At 41.8% G+C, this 18,961-nt stretch overlaps 1 pseudogene; it reads right to left on the bottom strand.

Moving 5' to 3' along the window:
* Window positions 1-17,418: 17,418 nt before the first annotated feature.
* On the bottom strand, window positions 17,419-18,625 carry LOC111888009 (pentatricopeptide repeat-containing protein At5g50390, chloroplastic-like; annotated as a pseudogene).
* Window positions 18,626-18,961: the final 336 nt, after the last annotated feature.

Raw genomic sequence — 18,961 nt, 5'->3', positions numbered from 1 at the left:
AGCAAATAATGTAAATCAACAATTAGATTATCTCAATTTGATCTTATTCAATATTACTTGCAAAACAATTCACCAATTCAATTGAAATAATCAATTATTATCATATAAGGAAATTATTATTCAACTAATTGGAAATTATCTTTTATTAGGTCAAGAATATACTCATATATATGTCCAAAATCGAATTTTAATGACCCAAAACAGTTAAGGCAAGTTTCCTCAAGTAAAACAGCAAGAAATCCTGAAACTACCTCTTTCTGACGCTTGAACTCGCCGAGTTCCCACTATGGACTCGCCGAGTTGGAGCTACTCGCCGAGTCCATAGTGGAACTCACCGAGTTCATCAGGCAGAAGCACAAAAATCGAATTTTTAAGCAACAAGCAACCAATCAATGCATCAATTCAATAGAAATCAATCAAAGCTCTGATACCACTGATGGGTTTGAGCCATAAAAACTTTCCTATGGGCACATGCAAACACTAATTCTTGGATCTAGGTTTTTCTAATTGAACATGCATTGAATCCAAGACTTTCAATACTAGATCTAATGTAAACAATTGAATCTAATCATATGAAATTTGATCTAGAACGATACCTTGGATTACTTACTTGATACTTCTTCTTCTTGGAGCTTAGAGTCATAATTGTCACTCCTTTAATGGCTTACAAACACCAACTAGAAAGAGGATGATCTTGAGAGAGAGGGGAGAGGGTGAGAAATCGGCCCTAGGGTTCCTTGCCTTGCATGAGTGCCGATTTCCCTCACCCTAGGGATCGATTTATACTATGAGCTACTAGAGTTTCACCTTAAACCCTAATTGAATAACTTAGGCACTAAGCAATCCAAGATCCCTCTAGATACTAGGTTTGGATGATTTTAAGGTTCCCAAACCCTAAATTTCGTTCACCCTTATATCCATAAGGATACATAGCCCAAAACACAACTTTCACACATTTGACAGTTTATGCCCCTTTATTCAATTAACCTCTTTAAGTCATCAAATTAATTCTCAATTAATATATGAATTATATCAATCAAATAACAATATTATTCCTTTAATATATTATTCTCATAATATATTAACAATAATATCTATTCTCTCTTAACAAATCATCCTGTCAAGTTGCTATGGTGAAGGCAACCCAAAAGGACCATGCACAACCGAGTCAAGTACTTACCAAATGTAGTTACAGCCTTAGACACTAATCCAACAATAACTTAGTGGGCTGGTATTAGTGCCTTCGACCCACGAGTACAGTGAGGAAAACTCACCTCATAGTTTGAAAGATAGTTGAACTAATCACTACTCCAAATATTGTCTCTGCTGGTCAACTATACAATAAACTGTGACCCAATCTCAATATACTATTCAAATTACCCCAAAATGGCCTAAAGTTAAACTTGTTCAAAGTCCACGGTCAATGTTCAAAAGTCAAAGGTCAACATCAAACCGAGTACGCCTTGCATAATCCAGCTCTATGCATGGCGTAGAGCCTCATCCTAGAATACGGGGTTCATCCAGGTTACATGTTGTGTAACCTTAAGTACGGCCTATGTACTCATGTTGAATCCTAAACACTCCATTAAGCACTTATTTCCTTAAGACCTTTCACCCAATACTCAGATATAACCCTAATGAGCATTCTAAATCATAAAGTTTTCCAACTTTATGTCTTTGCATGGCTATAAAGTGTCCAAATCCAAAACCCTAACTTATCACAAAATCCCAAGTTCCATAACTCATTTATGGGTAGAAAGAAAGGGCGAAGATTGTACTTTTATGACTCCATGCACACAAAAAAAATTGAAAAGGCTACTTATAAGGTCTGGAGTAGCTCATACCCAACTAAACCAAGAATATGGGACAAAAAGGGACATAAACCTTAAGGCTAACAAGATCTATCATGACATTCATCAAGTTCTGAACTTTATACCTCCTGGAGAACGCTTATGAGATGAAAATCCCAGATCTATAAGGCTTGAATCTTTGTATAGCACCTAGTTCTTGGTACGCATTTATTTTATTTTTATCTAAGTATTTTGTATTTTTGCCCTCGGACACGGCGAGTTGAAGGACCAACTCGCCAAGTAGAAGCGGGATGGGACGCAGGATTTAAGCGATGGACTCGGCGAGTCGGGTCCCAGACTCGACGAGTAGACCCTGTCAGGACAAAAACCCTAATCCGAGGGCTTGTACCCTATTTAAACAATGTTATGTCGGCCACAACGTCCCTTATGCTCCCAGAACACTTCTCATTGAAACCCTAGCCGTTATTGAAGCAATCCATGTCTTGTTGGTGGATTTTGGTGCTTGTGGTCTTTAGAAGGAAGGAGAAAAGCTTGAGGAAGCGAGTAAAGACCAAGGGAACCTGAGTTTGTGCACCTTCTACAGTTCATTGAAGTTAAAAAGCTGTAACCTTGATCTTTCATTTGTTAGATCCCTTTTTGGGGAGATTTAGGGCTTTGATAAGCCATTTTGATGACCAATCATGGTTGGGGGTTGGGGCTTCTGAATCAAGTCATTAAGGGAGTCACAAGGCAGTTGGGGGCTGCTTTTGCACCCATGAAAGGTCCCATGCATCATAAGAGCTTATTTTATGTCTTTTTGAGCTCAAAGTCCCATGCATGCATGTAAACTTTGTGACTTTATATGCTAGAACGATTGTAGGAGCTTGGATCTATCTTTTGATCAAAGGTTGTACATCAGAAATCAAGGATTTAGCATGTGGACGTAACCGACTCTGCGAGTCTGTTCCTGGGACTCGACGAGTCCAAGGCTTTGAGTCCCATATCTGTTGAGGGTCAATAGAACTAAGTTGGATGTTAGAAGTGTTGTAGCAGGACAAAAAGAGTGACCCAACGCATTGGACTTAGTTTTAGACCTGGAGTTCATGGGACTCGACGAGTGCTAGAACAGACTTGCGAGTCCAAGGCAATCTCCTTAAGATTGAAGGTAAACTCAACGAGTTATTCATACAACTCGGCGAGTCGAGGTAAGACTTGTTCATCAGATGAAGGTGAACTCGATGAGTTGTTCATACAACTCGGCGAGTCGGATGAAGGTTCATTTGATGTTCTTATAGAAGAGAAACTCGTCGAGTCATCGCCAAACTCGACGAGTCGAGTCATGGATGAGGACGTGTAAATGGTTAGGGACTCGACGAGTTGACAGCCCAACTCGGCGAGTCGGGTCAACTTGAAGTTGACTTTCACTAGGACTGGATTGGGGGTAAAATAGTCATTTTACCCTAAGAGTAGATGTCAGTTTTTGACTAAGTGTTTTGTGGGGGTTGTAGCCGAAGGATTTCCGGAGCAACATCAGATAGAGACTTCCCACACGATTTATCAGCAGCTACTTGTTCGAGGTGAGTTACCTTCCAGCAGCGGTGGGTTTACGGCCACAATGCCGGCCCACCAGTAGGAGTTGTAGGTTTGATGATTGTCTTTGTGATATGATCTAGGTTCGCTACTACCTGATACGTTATATGCTGGCATGATATGTTATATGTGATAGTAGTAGAGTTCGGTTGTTAGGACCGAAGGGTAGGTCAGACACCCCATATATGTCTGATAGTATGTGATGATATGTTTCTATGCTGGCATGATATGTTATATGTGATAGTGGTGGTAGGAGGGGAATAATCCCCGAGTTTGGTTGTTTGGACCGAAGGGTGGTTCGGACACCCTAGATATGCCTGATAGTATGTTTATGTTATGATATATGTAATAGTAGTAGTATGGGGTGGAATAGTCCCCGAGGGTCGGCTGTTAGGACTGATGGGTAGGTCAGCACCCCAAAATGGCTTGACACGGGTAGGACGGCACGCCAAAATGGCTGCAAGGGTAGGTCGGCACCCCAGAATGGCCGTACGGGTAAGTTGGTGCCCCAGAATGGTCGTACCGGGTAGGTCGGGCACCCCAGAATTGCCCGACAGTATGTATGCTATGTGAATGTATGGTATGTGGTACGATGGGGGAACTCACTAAGCTTCGTGCTTACAGTTTACAGTTTTAGTTTCAGGTACCTCTTAGGCGAAGGGGAAGGAGCAGGCATGGTAGCGGCACATCATACATACACTCTTTATTTTCCGCACTATGGGTATTCTAGGATTGTACTCTGACATGTTATTATTTTGTGACTTGGGTTTTCAGTCATGATACATTGTTTTATGAGACGATGTGATTTCACAGTATTTTCTCATGAATGTTTTTATGAATCTGTTAATTTAAAAAGAAATTTTTGGACTTAAAAATTGGGTCGTTACAAGTTGGTATCAGAGCGCTGGTTTGAGGGATTCGTACACACCTTCGGGGGTGTCTGGACTTAACCCAAGGGATTAAAATGTTTTTACAAAGATAATGATTTTTTTTTCTAAAAGCTAAGTAAAAGAGTTTTAAGAAAGATCAAAGTGTGTGATGTGCGCAACTGACCGAGATCAAGTAAGTATTCCCCAAAGTACCCATACAAGTTTATATTATGTTTATCAGTTTCAGTAGAACAACATGCTAGAATAGGACTAAGGATCTAAAAATGATGCCTTATGTGCCTGCTTTATGTGCTTCAGCTTATGAGAATTGCATGCTAGTATTGAGTAGACAGTAATAGGATAGCTTGTTTAGGTTATGCCTGGTAGTATGAGCTCAGCATTGTATGCTAGTACAATTTCTCAATATGAAAACAGATATGCTTGAGTAGTTTTCCTGCTTTCGAATGATGCTTGCTTTGTGCTTGGTGGGACTCTGAATGATGGGAGTTAGCCATTAGGTGAATACGTCACGTGACATGTGATCAGGGTTGAATAATCTCAGAGTGGTGGATTTGGCCCTATTGCGCAACTCTTGTTTGATTCTAACCGTTGTAGGGATGAGTCTTTTACTCGAAGGATTATCCGAGCCTCATTACATGTGATGGTATTCAGGTAATGGCTAATTGGCATTACAAGGAGGCCTTCAGCAGCTGAGGACCAGATTGGGTGGAGTCAGAGATTTTCCCTAGGGTAAGCCTAGGATGAGGATAGCAGAGATCAACAGTGGTAAAAGGGACTTGGTGGAGTCAAGGCAGTCCTTGAGGAAGGTACGGATAGATGTGGAAGGTAGTATGGGCCCGTACTACTAAAAACAGAAGATATGTACCCGAATTGAGGAAGGCTGAGAGAAGACCGGGGAACTTGTAGTGGATGTGATTCCTCTAGATGTATCAGTATCACTAACGGTTGTCATTACGTATTTGCAGAATGTTGGTACTATGACAGAGACCAGTAGTTGGTAGCTGAGGAGATGGATCGGGTTCGGGTTCAGGCTCCGAACCAGTGGATCAGAGGCTACGCGAGCTCATCGCATCTGAGATCACTAGAGGCATCCTTGATGCGACCCCGGTCATATTTGGGTCGATCAAGGAAGGGATTGTTGAGCTGATAGAGGATCGCCTTAGGGCGTTCAGGAGTGACATGGCGACCAGCCAGTCGGGGTCCCGCACGCTGTCCTTTAAGGACTTCAAGGGCAGTGGTGCACCAGATTTCCATGGGACGAAGGACCCCATTGCTGCTAGACGATGGATTGCGAACATTGAGTCTGCACAGCTGACCAGCTTCTGCCCCGAGGGGTCGAAGGTGAGATATGCAGCAGGGTGTTTGAGAGACAGAGCTAGAGACTGGTGGGAGTCTGTTGGTGACTCATTGGGAGCCTCGGCTATTGAGGCTATGAACTGGTCAGACTTTGTGACCAGATTCAGTGCGGAGTTTGCGCTAGCTGTAGAGCTTCAGCAGCTGGTCAGGGAGTTTTTGGACATGATACAGACTACAGAGACTGTGGCGGAGATCACCGCCAAGTTCCGGGAGAGGGCATTGCTGGTGCCCCAGTATGCGGGAGATCAGGATATGAGGAGGACTCGCTACCATGACATGTTGCGATCCGACATTCGGGAGCATGTTAGTTTTTTCAGCTTGCCCTATCCTGGATTCCATGATTGCCAGGGCAAGGGAGAGGGAGATCGATCTAGAGCATGTCCGGAAGAGGAAGATAGAGGAGGGACAGACAACTGGGGCTTCGGGGAAGAAGCCTAAGGGATCAGATGGTAGGCCGAAAGGCTAGTCAGGACATGGCCGCTGCATGCTACATGAGGGGGTGTGTAGATTGCGATCATCGGGCTGCTACAAGTGCGACAAGACGGGGCAGTTCAGCAGAGATTGTACCGCCCCTGCACCTACTATTTAGACATCAGATTTGTTGTGTTTCCACTGCAACCAGAAGGGCCATAAGAAGGCCAATTGTCCCCAGTTGATAGCAGCAGCAGTGCTAGTGAAGGCGCCATCCCAACGACCCTGCGGATTACTGATGGCCGGCAGGGGAAGGCAAAGGCTCTAGTGGTGAGGAGTCGGGCCTTCAAGTTGACTAACGAGGAGGCACGCGCTGCACCCGATGTGGTGACGGGTATGATTCTTTTTCCCTGATCTGTGTATATGCTATTATTGATGTTGATATGTGCCCTGTGTATACATGTTTAGGATCGTTCCATGTGAACGGCATCCCGGTGTAGGTGTTGTTTGATTCAGGTGCCACCCGATCTTTTGTTTCTCTTGTGCTCATCAAGAGGTTTTCTGAGCCTTCGGGCATGTTGGATTGCCCTTTAGAGGTAGAGATTGCTGATGACCGATCGGTGCGAGCATCGGCGGTATTCCGAGACCGTGTGCTGAGATTATTCGAGGAGCGCTACCTGGTAGACCTGGTTAGTATTCCGTTAAGAGGGAACAAGGTGATTATAGGCATGGATTGGTTGAGCCCCAATAGGGCAGTGATAGGCTGCGCACAACAGCTAGCGCGGATCAGGACTCCAAGTGGGGGAGAGTTGGTAGTTCAGGGCGAGAGGCCACAGCGAGGACCAGCTGTATGTTCAGCAGCGAGAGCTAGGCGTTACCTTCATCAGGGTTGCACAGGATATGTCGCTTATGTCATGGACACCCGGGAGGCGGGTAAGGCGATAGTGGGCGATGTGCCTGTGGTGCGAGAGTTTACGGACGTATTCCCCGAGGAGTTGTCTGGGATACCTACGGAGAGGCAAGTGGAGTTTAGAATCGACCTAGTCCCTGGTGCGGCTCCGATAGCCAAGGCACCGTATCGGTTGGCTCCTCCTGAGATGCAGGAGTTGTCTACACAGCTGCAGGAGCTGTTAGACAAGGGAATCATTAGACCGAGTAGTTCTCCCTGGGGAGCCCCGATTCTGTTTGTGAAGTAGAAGGACAAGTCGCATAGGATGTGTATAGATTATCGGGAGCTGAACAAGGTAACGTTGAAGAACCGTTACCCACTCCCGAGGATTGACGACCTCTTTGATCAGCTAAAGGGAGCGTCTTGTTTCTCCAAGATTGATCTACGTTCAGGATATCATCAGATGAGGGTCAGAGAGGAGGATGTACAGAAGACTGCATTCCGGATGCGCTATGGCCATTACGAGTTTGTGGTGATGCCCTTCGGGCTCACCAATGCTCCTGCCGCATTCATGGGCCTCATGAATCGCGTGTGTAGACCGATGTTAGACTGGTCGGTGATAGTGTTTATTGATGATATCTTGGTTTACTCCAACACGCGGGAGGAGCACGAGGAGCACCTGCGGGAGGTGCTGGAGACTTTGAAGAGGGAGAACTTGTATGCTAAGTTCTCCAAGTGTGAGTTTTAGTTGTGCGAGGTGTAGTTCCTTGGGCACCTCGTCAACCAGAATAGGATTTCGGTGGACCCGGTCATGGTGGAGGCCGTGATGAGATGGGAATTTCCGAAGTCTCCATCTGAGATTTAGAGTTTCCTAGGATTAGCTGGCTACTACCGGAGATTCATTCGGGATTTCTCCAAGATAGTTGTACCCTTGACCAGGCTAACAAGGAAGGTCGTGGTCTTTCGTTCGGGGCCTGAGCAACAGGCCGCATTCGAGACACTGAGACAGAGATTGTGTGAGGCGCCAATCTTAGCCCTGTCGGAGGGCATGGAGGATTTTGTGGTGTACTACGATGCGTCCATCTTGGGTTTGGGTGCAGTACTGATGCAGAGAGGGCATGTCATCGCCTACGCATCGAGGCAGATGAAGCCTTACGAGGTGAATTACTCGACGCATGATTTGGAGCTGGGGGCTGTTGTATTCGCCCTCAAGATTTGGCGTCATTACCTCTATGGGGTTCGGTGTACTATCTACACAGACCACGAGAGTTTGAGGTACCTCATGGATCAGCCGAATCTAAACATGAGGCAGCATCGGTGGTTGGACATGGTGAAGGATTACGATTGCGAGATCCTTTACCATCCGGGGAAGGCCAATGTGGTGGCCGACGCGCTTAGCCACAAGGCAGCGCCGATTAGGGATATATGTCAGAGGATGATAGTGGTGACTCCGCTGTTGGAGCGGATTCGGGAGGCCCAGCAGGAGGCTATGAAGGAGGAACATCGGAAGACCGAGCAGATAGTAGGGCAGGTCTGCTCCTTCAACTATGACAACCGAGGATTATTGAAACTACACCGTAGGGTGTGGGTGTCGTACCATGGGGGTGTGCGTCAGGTTCTGATGGAGGAGGAAAACAAATCCCGATTTTCCATTCATCCCAGGGCGACGAAGATGTATAGGGACCTTCATCTGGACTATTGGTGGCCTTGCATGAAGTGGGATGTGGCATGGTACGTGGAGCGGTGCTTGACCTGCAGGAAGGTCAAGGTCGGGCATCAGAGATCTCACGACAAGATGCAACCGTTGGATATTCTACTGTGGAAATGGGAAGACATCACGATGGATTTTATCACAACGCTTCACAAGACTGCGCGAGGAGTGGATTCGATTAGGGTCATCATCGATTGATTGACCAAGAGCGCCCATTTTATTCCGATTCAGGAGAGCATCTCGGCCGAGAAGTTAGCCGACATCTACATCAGGGAGGTGGTGGCGTGGCACGGGGTGCCAGTTTCTGTGATTTCAGACAGGGATGTGCGGTTCACTTCGGGGTTTTGGAAGAAGTTTCATGACGAGCTGGGTACTCGTCTGCACTTTAGCACCGCCTTTCACCTGCAAACGGATGTTCTGAGCGAGCGAATCATCCAGACTCTGGAGGATATGCTACGAGCATGCGTGTTGGACTTTGGAGGTAGTTGGTATACCTACCTTCCATTGGCAGAGTTCTACTACAACAATAGTTATCATGCGAGCATCGCCCGCCCTCCCTTCGAGATGATGTATGGGAGGAGGTACAGGACCCCGATATGTTGGGGCGAGGTTGGCCAGAGGGTAATGGGGAGCACTGAAGTAGTGCTCAAGACGACATAGAGGATTCAGCAGGTCCGGTGCAGGCTTTAGACTGCATAGAGTCGGCAGAAAAGTTATGTCGATAAGCGCCGATCAGACCTGGAATTCTAGGTTGGGATATGGTTCTCCTGAAGGTGTCGCCATGGAAGGGCGTTATCCGATTCAGGAAACAGGGCAAGTTGGGCCCTAGGTACATTGGACCGTTAAGGGTTATAGCCCGGGTGGGTAAGGTGGTGTATAGGCTGGATCTGCCAGCCGAACTCAGTCAGATACACAACACTTTCCATGTTTCTCAGCTGCGAAAGTGCCTAGTGGACGACTCAGCAGTGGTACCCTTCGAGGACATTCAGGTTGAATGCAACCTAAATTACATCGAGCGACCTGTGGCGATCCTCGACCGGAAGTCGAAGGATCTGAGGAACAAGAGAGTGGAACTCATGAAGATTCAATGGCAGCACCAGAAGGGCTCGGAATGGACTTGGGAGCCAGTGGACGAGATGATGGAACACTACCCAGAGCTGTTTCGGGAGCGAGCAACAGACTTCGATGACGAAGTCTAAAATAAGTGGGGAAGATTTGTAGCACCTGGTTCTTGCGCATTTCTTTTATTTTTATCTAAGTATTTTGTATTTTTGTCCTCGGACTCGGTGAGTTGAAGGACCAACTCACCGAGTAGAAGCGGGACGGGACGCGGGATTTAAGTGATGGACTCGGCGAGTCGGGTCCCGGACTCGATGAGTAGACCCTGTATGGACAAAAACCCTAATCCGAGGGCTTGCACACTATTTAAACAATGTTATGCCGGCCACAACGTCCCTTATGCTCCTAGAACACCTCTCATTGAAAGCCAAGCCGTTATTGAAGCAATCTAAGCCTTGTTGGTGGATTGTGGTGCTTGTGGTCTTAAGCAGGAAGGAGAAAATCTTGAGGAAGCGAGTAAAGACCAAGTGAACCCGAGTTTGTGCACCTTCTACAGTTCATTGAAGGTAAAAAGCTATAACCTTGCTCTTTCATTTGATAGATCCCTTTTTGGGGAGATTTAGGGCTTTTATAAGCCATTTTTATAACCAACCATGATTGCAAACATGGTTGGGGGTTGGGGCTTCTAAATCAAGTCATTAAGGGAGTCATAAGTCAGTTGGGGGCTACTTTTGCACCCATGAAAGGTCCCACGCATCATAAGAGCTTATTTTATGTCTTTTTGAGCTCAAAGTCCCATGCATGCATGTAAACTTTATGGCTTTACATACTAGAACGATTGTAGGAACTTGGATTTATATTTTGATCAAAGGTTGTACATCAGAAATCGAGGATTTAGCGTGTGGACGTTACCGACTCGGCGAGTCTGTTCTTGGGATTCGACGAGTCCAAGGCTTTGAGTCCCATATATGTTGAGGGTCAAAAGAACTAAGTTGGGTGTTAGAAGGGTTGTAGCATGACAGAAAGAGTGACCCAACGCATTGGACTTAGTTTTAGACATGGAGTTCATGGGACTCGACGAGTGCTAGAACAGACTCGCGAGTCCAAGGCAATCTCCTTAAGATTGAAGGTGAACTCGACGAGGTATTCATACAACTCGGTGAGTCGAGGTCAGACTTGTTCATCAGATGAAGGTGAACTCGACGAGTTGTTCATACAACACAGCGAGTTGGATGAAGGTTCATTTGATGTTCTTTTAGAAGAGGAACTCGTCGAGTCATCGCCAAACTCGACGAGTCGAGTCATGGATGAGGACGTGTAAAGGGTTAGGGACTCGACGAGTTGACGGCCCAACTTGGCGAGTCGGGTCAACTTGAAGTTGACTTTCACTAGGACTGGATTGGGGGTAAAATAGTCATTTTACGCTAAGAGTAGATGTCAGTTTCTGACTAAGTGTTTGTGGGGTTTGTAGCCGAAGGATTTCCGGAGCAGCAACAGACAGAGACTTCCCACACGATTTATCAGCAGCTACTTGTTCGAGGTGAGTTACCTTCCAGTAGTGGTGGGTCTACGGCCACAATTCCGGCCCACCGATAGGAGTTGTATGTTAGATGATTGTCTTTGTGATATCATCTAGGTTCACTACTACCTGAGACGTTATATGCTGGCATGATATGTTATATGTGATAGTAGTAGAGTTCGGTTGTTAGGACTGAAGGGTAGGTCAGACACCCTAGATATGTCTGATAGTATGTGATGATATGTTTCTATGCTGGCATGATATGTTATATGTGATAGTGGTGGTAGGAGGGGAATAATCCCCGAGTTCGGTTGTTAGGACCGAAGGGTGGTTCCGACACCCCAGATATGTCTGATAGTATGTTTATGTTATGATATATGTAATAGTAGTAGTAGGGGGTGGAATAGTCCCCGAGGGTCGGTTGTTAAGACCGACGGGTAGGTCAGCACCCCAGAATGGCTTGACACGGGTAGGATGGTACCCCAGAATGGACGCAAGGGTAGGTTGGCACCCCAGAATGGTCGTACGGGTACGTTGGCACCCCAGAATGGCCGTACCAGGTAGGTCGGGCACCCTAGAATGGCCTAACAGTATGTATGCTATGTGATTGTATGGTATGTGGTACGATGGGGGAACTCACTAAGCTTCGTGCTTACAGTTTACAATTTTGGTTTCAGGTACCTCTTCGGCGAAGGGGAAGGAGCTGGTGTGGTAGCGGCACATCATACCCACACTCTTTGTTTTCCGCACTATGGGTATTCTGGGATTGTACTCTGACATGTTATTATTTTGTGACTTGGGTTTTCAGTCATGATACATTGTTTTATGAGACGATGTGATTTCACAGTATTTTCTTATGAATGTTTTTATGAATCAGTTAATTTAAAAAGAAAATTTTGGACTTAAAAATTGGGACGTTACACTTTGCAAGTGCTTCCCAATGAAATCCTTCCTTCAAGATGAACACAAAACATTCAAACAAGCTCAAAACTCACAAATGGAGATTAAGGTTTCGAGGTGGCTGCTTCAAGGGAGTGAAGGGTGATAATACAAGGCCTTAAGGGGGTTAAAGCCTTTAAACGTAGATTAAAACCTCGAAATTAGGGTTTGGGCTCTGGCCACGTATGCCCTGCGTACACAGACTTACGCCCTACATAAGTCATTAAAACCCCGCCTCCAAGCATTCCTCTATGTGTTGTGCAAAAGGCCATGTTACGCCCTACGTAATGGCCAAAACTTTACTATTTATATTTTACATAGGGAAAGAAATTTACCTGCAAGGACTGATTGTTACACGACTGCTCTGACCTCCCGATCTCGAATCAGCGAGTTTGAACCGCTTAGTCTTTGGCTACGACTGAACTGGCCTCATGTCTCTTCTCTATTTCTCCACCTCAGTCTCTCTCACCTATATCTCCAACTCAATCTCCCTCCTCCTATAATTGGATTGCAACTCAACGAATGTTCGGTACTGGGTATTCGTCATGAACTCTCTGATATCCCTCATGAGCATGATCAAATTCCAAGTCATTCGCACTTGCTTATAGGATGCGTACTCAGGGCAGAATAAGGCTCTCTCATGGAACATCTTGGTGATCTCAGTCACTAACTTTATCGTCCTTCTAAGCGATTGGTACTCTTGGGCCAGCCGCTGATGGGTTTTATAGGTTATCAAAAACATGTAAAGCAGAAAATCTTAACACTTAAGTTCACATGCAACCTATAGAGGATCTATGTTTTATCTAACTGATAGCAACATATTATGAACTTCAAGAACCCTAAAGAAACTCTATGAAAATCAAAATTCATGAATTAGGGTTTACATACCATTAGATTTATTATAACAAATAAAATTTTGATCCTTTCCTTTGCTTCTTCAGAAAGACAACACCAAAAATATGGCTGCCTCTAATGGTTCACACCCCAAACCCTAGAAACTAGAAGACAAGAGGAGAGAGGAGATGAGATAGAAATTTCATTCCTATGCTCCTTCAAAATGTATGAAAAAATTTGCAAGCTAAGGGGCCCTATTTATAGCTAGGGGATATCCAGGATAAACCATGATTTGAATTTAAAATAATATTATTTTAATCCAATTCAAATCCTTATCCCTATCAGCTACAGGAACATTCCGGAAACCTTATCTAAAGTTCTCCAAACTGTCCATCATATGGAAGGTTATGAAGTCCTTCTCTTGTTCAACTTTAGAACGCTTATAGCTTAGCTCTTGCACATTTAATTAATTCTAGTTTATCCCAATATTAATTCCAACTAATTTTTTATTAACTCTATATTAATTCTTGATTTCATATTAATTTATTAATCATATAATAAACTAACAAATCAATTTTTTCTATATTTAATTAATATATTAATTGTAGAATATATTAACAAATCACATAATTTTTAATTAATTTATTAATCATATAATAAACTAACAAATTGTCTCCTTTCTCTACAAGTGTCATTGTAATCAGTTTCTACTTTATGAGGGCAACCTAAAAAGGAAGTTGCTTTTAATTACAAGTATATACCAATTTAGTTATGAACTCAGACACCTTAATCTAATAGTCTCCCACTTGGATAATACAATTATATCCTTGAACAAAACAACAAAGAGTGCTTTCCAAAGCCACTGCTGAACTCTAATGCAAATCAAACGTTGGCCCTAAGATAAGTGATCAACTACTCCTTAGTCACTACTAGAAAAACAGTCTTTTACGATGCTCATTGCGCGTTGTAAAAGGCCCAGACGACGCGCAAATGCGCGTCAAGGAAGGCCCTGTTATAAAGAGAGACGAAGCACATTTACGACGCTCAATTACGACGCGCAATTACGACGCGCAATTACGACGCGCGTTTACGACGCGCAATGCGTATCAAGGAAGGCCCTGTCATAAAGGAAGACGACACGCATTCGCGTGTCGTAACCTTACGACGCGTGTGTTAATGATACGCAATGCGTATCATTAAAACCCCTGTCAAAAAAGGCCATGTCATAAATGAAGATGACACACATTTTTGCGTATCGTAATTTTAAATGTTTAAAAAAATGTATTATTTATGGCTTTACTAATTTTCAAATTAAATTTGTATTTAATGTCTCATAATAGAAAATAAAATACCATATACAAAAAATAAAATCCATTGCATAAAATTTAATATCATACAAATAATAGATGAAAGTACACTGCTATGTCTTCTATTTATCACTATACTATTCGATGAAATTTCAATGTGACATTAAAGTAATCTCCCCAATGTGACACAAGAGACAATTTGATAACATACAACTTGAAAAATGTGGGCATCCGACCTCAAAATTTTCTATCTTTGCAAAAATCTTGTTACGCACTCCCCATGTGCTAATAACCTAAAATTTTCCGTTAATCTTACAACTTAAATGAGTATATGATAAGAAACATCTAATGGAATCACAAAAGAGAAACTTCACCTCCTTATCTTTATCAGCGAGAGTTGGCAGCTCAATACATATTTGGGATACATGCAACACTTTTTTAACATTAAATGCATGTTGTTCAACACTAAAAAAAGGACACATAAACTGTGTGATTGGTGAAACAAGTTTTCGTGACCTTAGGGATTCATCTCCCAGGAAATTTAGGAGCAAATTCTTCATGCTTTCTGCAATGACTTATGAAGAGTTAGTTACATAAAAAATATAAAAAATTAAAAGATAACTGTAATGTACTATTATGAGTTTGAGCACGCACAGACAAACTGTGTTGATGCAATGCAACTTGTATAAACTAAAATAAAGCAAGCATCTATGTGCAGGAGACAATCAAAATTCAAAACAAAACAAATAGGAATACAATGAAAGTACCTTGGCTTGTACAGACCAGACCAGAGCATCACATTACATTAATTCTACTACCAAGTGTAACATATAGAAAGATAAACCATTTTCCATATAACTTCTTAGATCTCATAAAATTTAATCAAAAAAACACAGAAAGGAAAGCCACATTAAAACATCTACTAATTTAATTTTTTTTTCTTTCTTTCGATATAATAATCTTAAGACCATGATAAGCTTTTCACATTAATTTTCAGGGCATACATACCTGTGTAAGGTTAGAACCTGAACCCACCCACTTAAGCATTGCATGTGAGATTTGTGATAAGTCATGGTTTGTGGAGCTTGAAGCCGAATACTCATCAGGTGTAGCAATGTATGGAATGTAAGAGTTTATCTGTAGGTTTTTCCTTCTTCAATGAAAACCTCAAAAGATGTTGACTTGTTTTCTCTTTTCTGTTTTCCTTCAGATAAAGCCTTGTAATCAACTTTTACTTCCCTTCCTGATTTAGACTTTCCTGATTTAGAAGATTCATCTCTAGGGAACTCATTTCCTACTTTCTCTTTCTCAACTGACACTTTGGTTTTCTGTCTCCTGTTCCTTGTAGAACCAGGTGTTCCAGGGGCATTGTTGTCATTTGTACCTGTTGCTGGCTTAATACAGGTGAATCTGCACACAGAATTTGAATCAGAATCATCACAAAGGAATGGAATAGGTCATTCCATTCTATTATCATGTTTAAGTTTACCATCGCCTTTTGATGGTTGTATCATTAATGACAAGTCAGCCAATGTTTGTAGTGCATCCAATGCAGAAGTTTCATCTGAACAAATTAGGTGAAATAATTAGTGATTCTATTAAACATTTAAGATTGTTTCACATGATTACATTAACAAGAATACCTCTAAATAGAAGTTTCTTGTTCTTTTTTCTTTTACCCTGTGATGAGTGCTCAATATTTTCATCAAATTTCCCAGCCACACCAACAACAAGTCCTTCTCCTGTGCCACTACACGCTTCTCCACCATCATTAAGGTCATTATCGTCTTTTTGCCCATAAAACTTTCTCCCTTTCTGGTACCCTTCATTTTCAGCTCCTCCACTTCCCAAACTACCCTCAAATATTTCTTCATCAATCAAATTACCATGACGCTTTGTTCTCACTATATCCAACTGTAAATGGAATTTAACATGTAAAGATTAAAGAAAGCATCTAACAAAGAAATAAAAATTAAAAAAAGAAAACATACAATTTTTTGTCTGCCCTTCAATGGAGTGGACTTCATGTGGTATGGGGATTGAGAAACATGTGGAGAGCCTCCTCTTTGTGAAGCTTTAGTTAGTGCCAATGCAGCACCATGTGCCACGTCATTAACCTCTCTCCTTTGATTTCTTTTGTAAGGTGAGGGATAATTTCCAATGGGTTGTAGCACTGTATGGCCTTTTGTGGCTTCAGGTGACCATAACTCATCAGGAACAAGTGAGGGAAAGTCGTTCCAAAATAAGCACCATCCATATCTATTATGCAATCAAACTCAAGGAAGACAAACATACAAAAAAAACAGATTCTTTTCAATGAAAAATATATTATAATCAAATGCTCGCTTTTGTAGATATTAATAAAGGATACTGCCTTGGTATTTGGATCGAGGGTAATAGATATTTTCACATTTGGGACAATAAATTTTGACACTGCTGGATCGTGGTATGTTGGATTGGCCAATAGGAAGACAGGGTTGTCCAAAATAGTAAACTCTTGGGCACCTTCCAAAGTCGTAATTTTTGTACTTTTCCAACTATATATATATATATATATATATATATATATATATATATATATATACACAATGTTTTAAACACTACAAATCTCAATACACACACACACACACACATATATATATATATATATATATATATATATATATATATATATATAATAAAAATTTTAAATTTATCAAACAAGAAAAAGAGAACAGATTTGTACCATTGCAGACATTCCACGGGTGGTCAATATGTAGCGCACAAGAATCAGGCCATACAACATCTCAGCTGCTGACACAACCAGTTCATTTTGTTCTTCAATGAACATATCGCCTGCTTATTTATAAAACAAATCACCATTACTTTAACCAAACCATATATATATATATATATATATATATATATATATATATATATATTAAATTCCAACAAACAATCATTTATATTAGGATATACCAATACCAGTAAACAATAACAGGATACAAATTTATTTATTTCAAAATCTGAACTTTTGTGATTACAAGTTACAATTTATAACTCGCAAGTAAACAAAAATAAAAAATTAAAGATGAGAATAAAGATTATAGAAGATAAAAAAATAAAAAATAAATAAAATAAACACTAGTTTTCTGAGTTTTTCTTTGGAACATAACCGTATTTTCCAATTTTTAACATTAATTTCTTAAAATTCAAAATTTGAACATGGGATTTTGATTTTTTTATCACCTGAAACAAGTATATGCTGCTGTTTCTTCACATCTATCCAACTACACACAGGCAACATCCTCAAACCTTTCTTTTTTGAAGTTTGAAAAATAGAAGCAGCTTATTTTTGTTTTCCACATCTGTTGTAAATATTTAGAAGAACAACATAATTACTAAGCTTTTCTAGCTGCATACCATATATTTTTTCAGCTGCAACCTTTCCAAGTTCTAGATTCTTGTGGACCCTACAAGCTGTAAGCAAAGCAGCCCACATGTTTACTGTTGGATTAAATGGAGCATTTTGGATCAAAGAAAAAGCTTCATCTAATAACCCTTCACGACCTAATAACTCAATCATACATGCATAATGCATAGCTCTAGGCTTTACCTTGAAATCTATTCCCATTGATTCAAATATGTCCCACCCTTGATCCGATAAACTTGAATAGCTACAAGCAGATAGAACAGCAAGAAAAGTAACATGATTTGGGATCATGTTTTCAGTAATCATTTGTTTGAATAACTCTAAAGCTTCAATTCCTCTCCCCTTATTACAATATCCAATAATTAGCTCGTTCCATGATATAAAGTTCTTGTGAGGCATTTTATCAAACACGTTGCATGCATCATCGATTCTTCCCCATTTACTGTGGAAGTCAACAAGTGCAGTGTTGGCAACGATCTCTAGACCAAAACCATGGCAGATGAGGCCTGTGTGTGCTTGTTTGGTGTGTTCTAATGAAGCTAATCGTGTACACACTCTTACTATCATTGAGAAAGTGAAGTGTTCCATTTTAACACCAGAATCTTGCATCTCATAGTAGAGATCTAAAGCTTCTTCACTATATCCAGAATCTTGTTGTACATATCGATTAGTGCACATGATACAAAGATATATTGACTTACACCCATTTTTATAGCACAAGCGTGTAATTGTTGTCCTGGAGAAATCAATTCCAGTCCTGCAAAAGTAAGTGAGGAGAAGACTTACCAGAAGGTACTGTAATTTGAAGAACGACAACCTTACTTGAAAAAAAATTGGTTTACGAAAAATTGAGAACAAAACTAAGTAGTTGTGGCTACTTAAAGTTGATTTCCTGATTTCTATTTCTCTTTCTCCCATTCTAGTCTCCGTCTTTCTGTTGCTGTATCACCTTCAATCACCCAATGGGTGTTTTGATCAAAGTTTCAAACTTTTTAATCTATAAAAATAAGGATTAACAACGTACAACAGAATGTTTCTGAACCTATAGCACATCGGAGTTCTTTTGGAGCCTAAGGTGTCGTTGTGATGCTACCTTTTCTCACGTCGGAAAGTGGTGGTGATGGAAGAGATGGTAGGGCGGCAGCAGATGGTAGGAATGGTGGTGACGGTCGATTGTGTAAAGGTGAGTATGAGGTAAGGTGGAATGAGATATTATGAAATTGAGGATAATGGATGTGCGTTTGGTAAAAGAAT

Source organism: Lactuca sativa, chromosome 1 (assembly GCF_002870075.4).
Source record: "Lactuca sativa cultivar Salinas chromosome 1, Lsat_Salinas_v11, whole genome shotgun sequence".
Taxonomy (NCBI): domain Eukaryota; kingdom Viridiplantae; phylum Streptophyta; class Magnoliopsida; order Asterales; family Asteraceae; genus Lactuca; species Lactuca sativa.
This window is presented reverse-complemented; position numbering and strand designations above follow the sequence as displayed.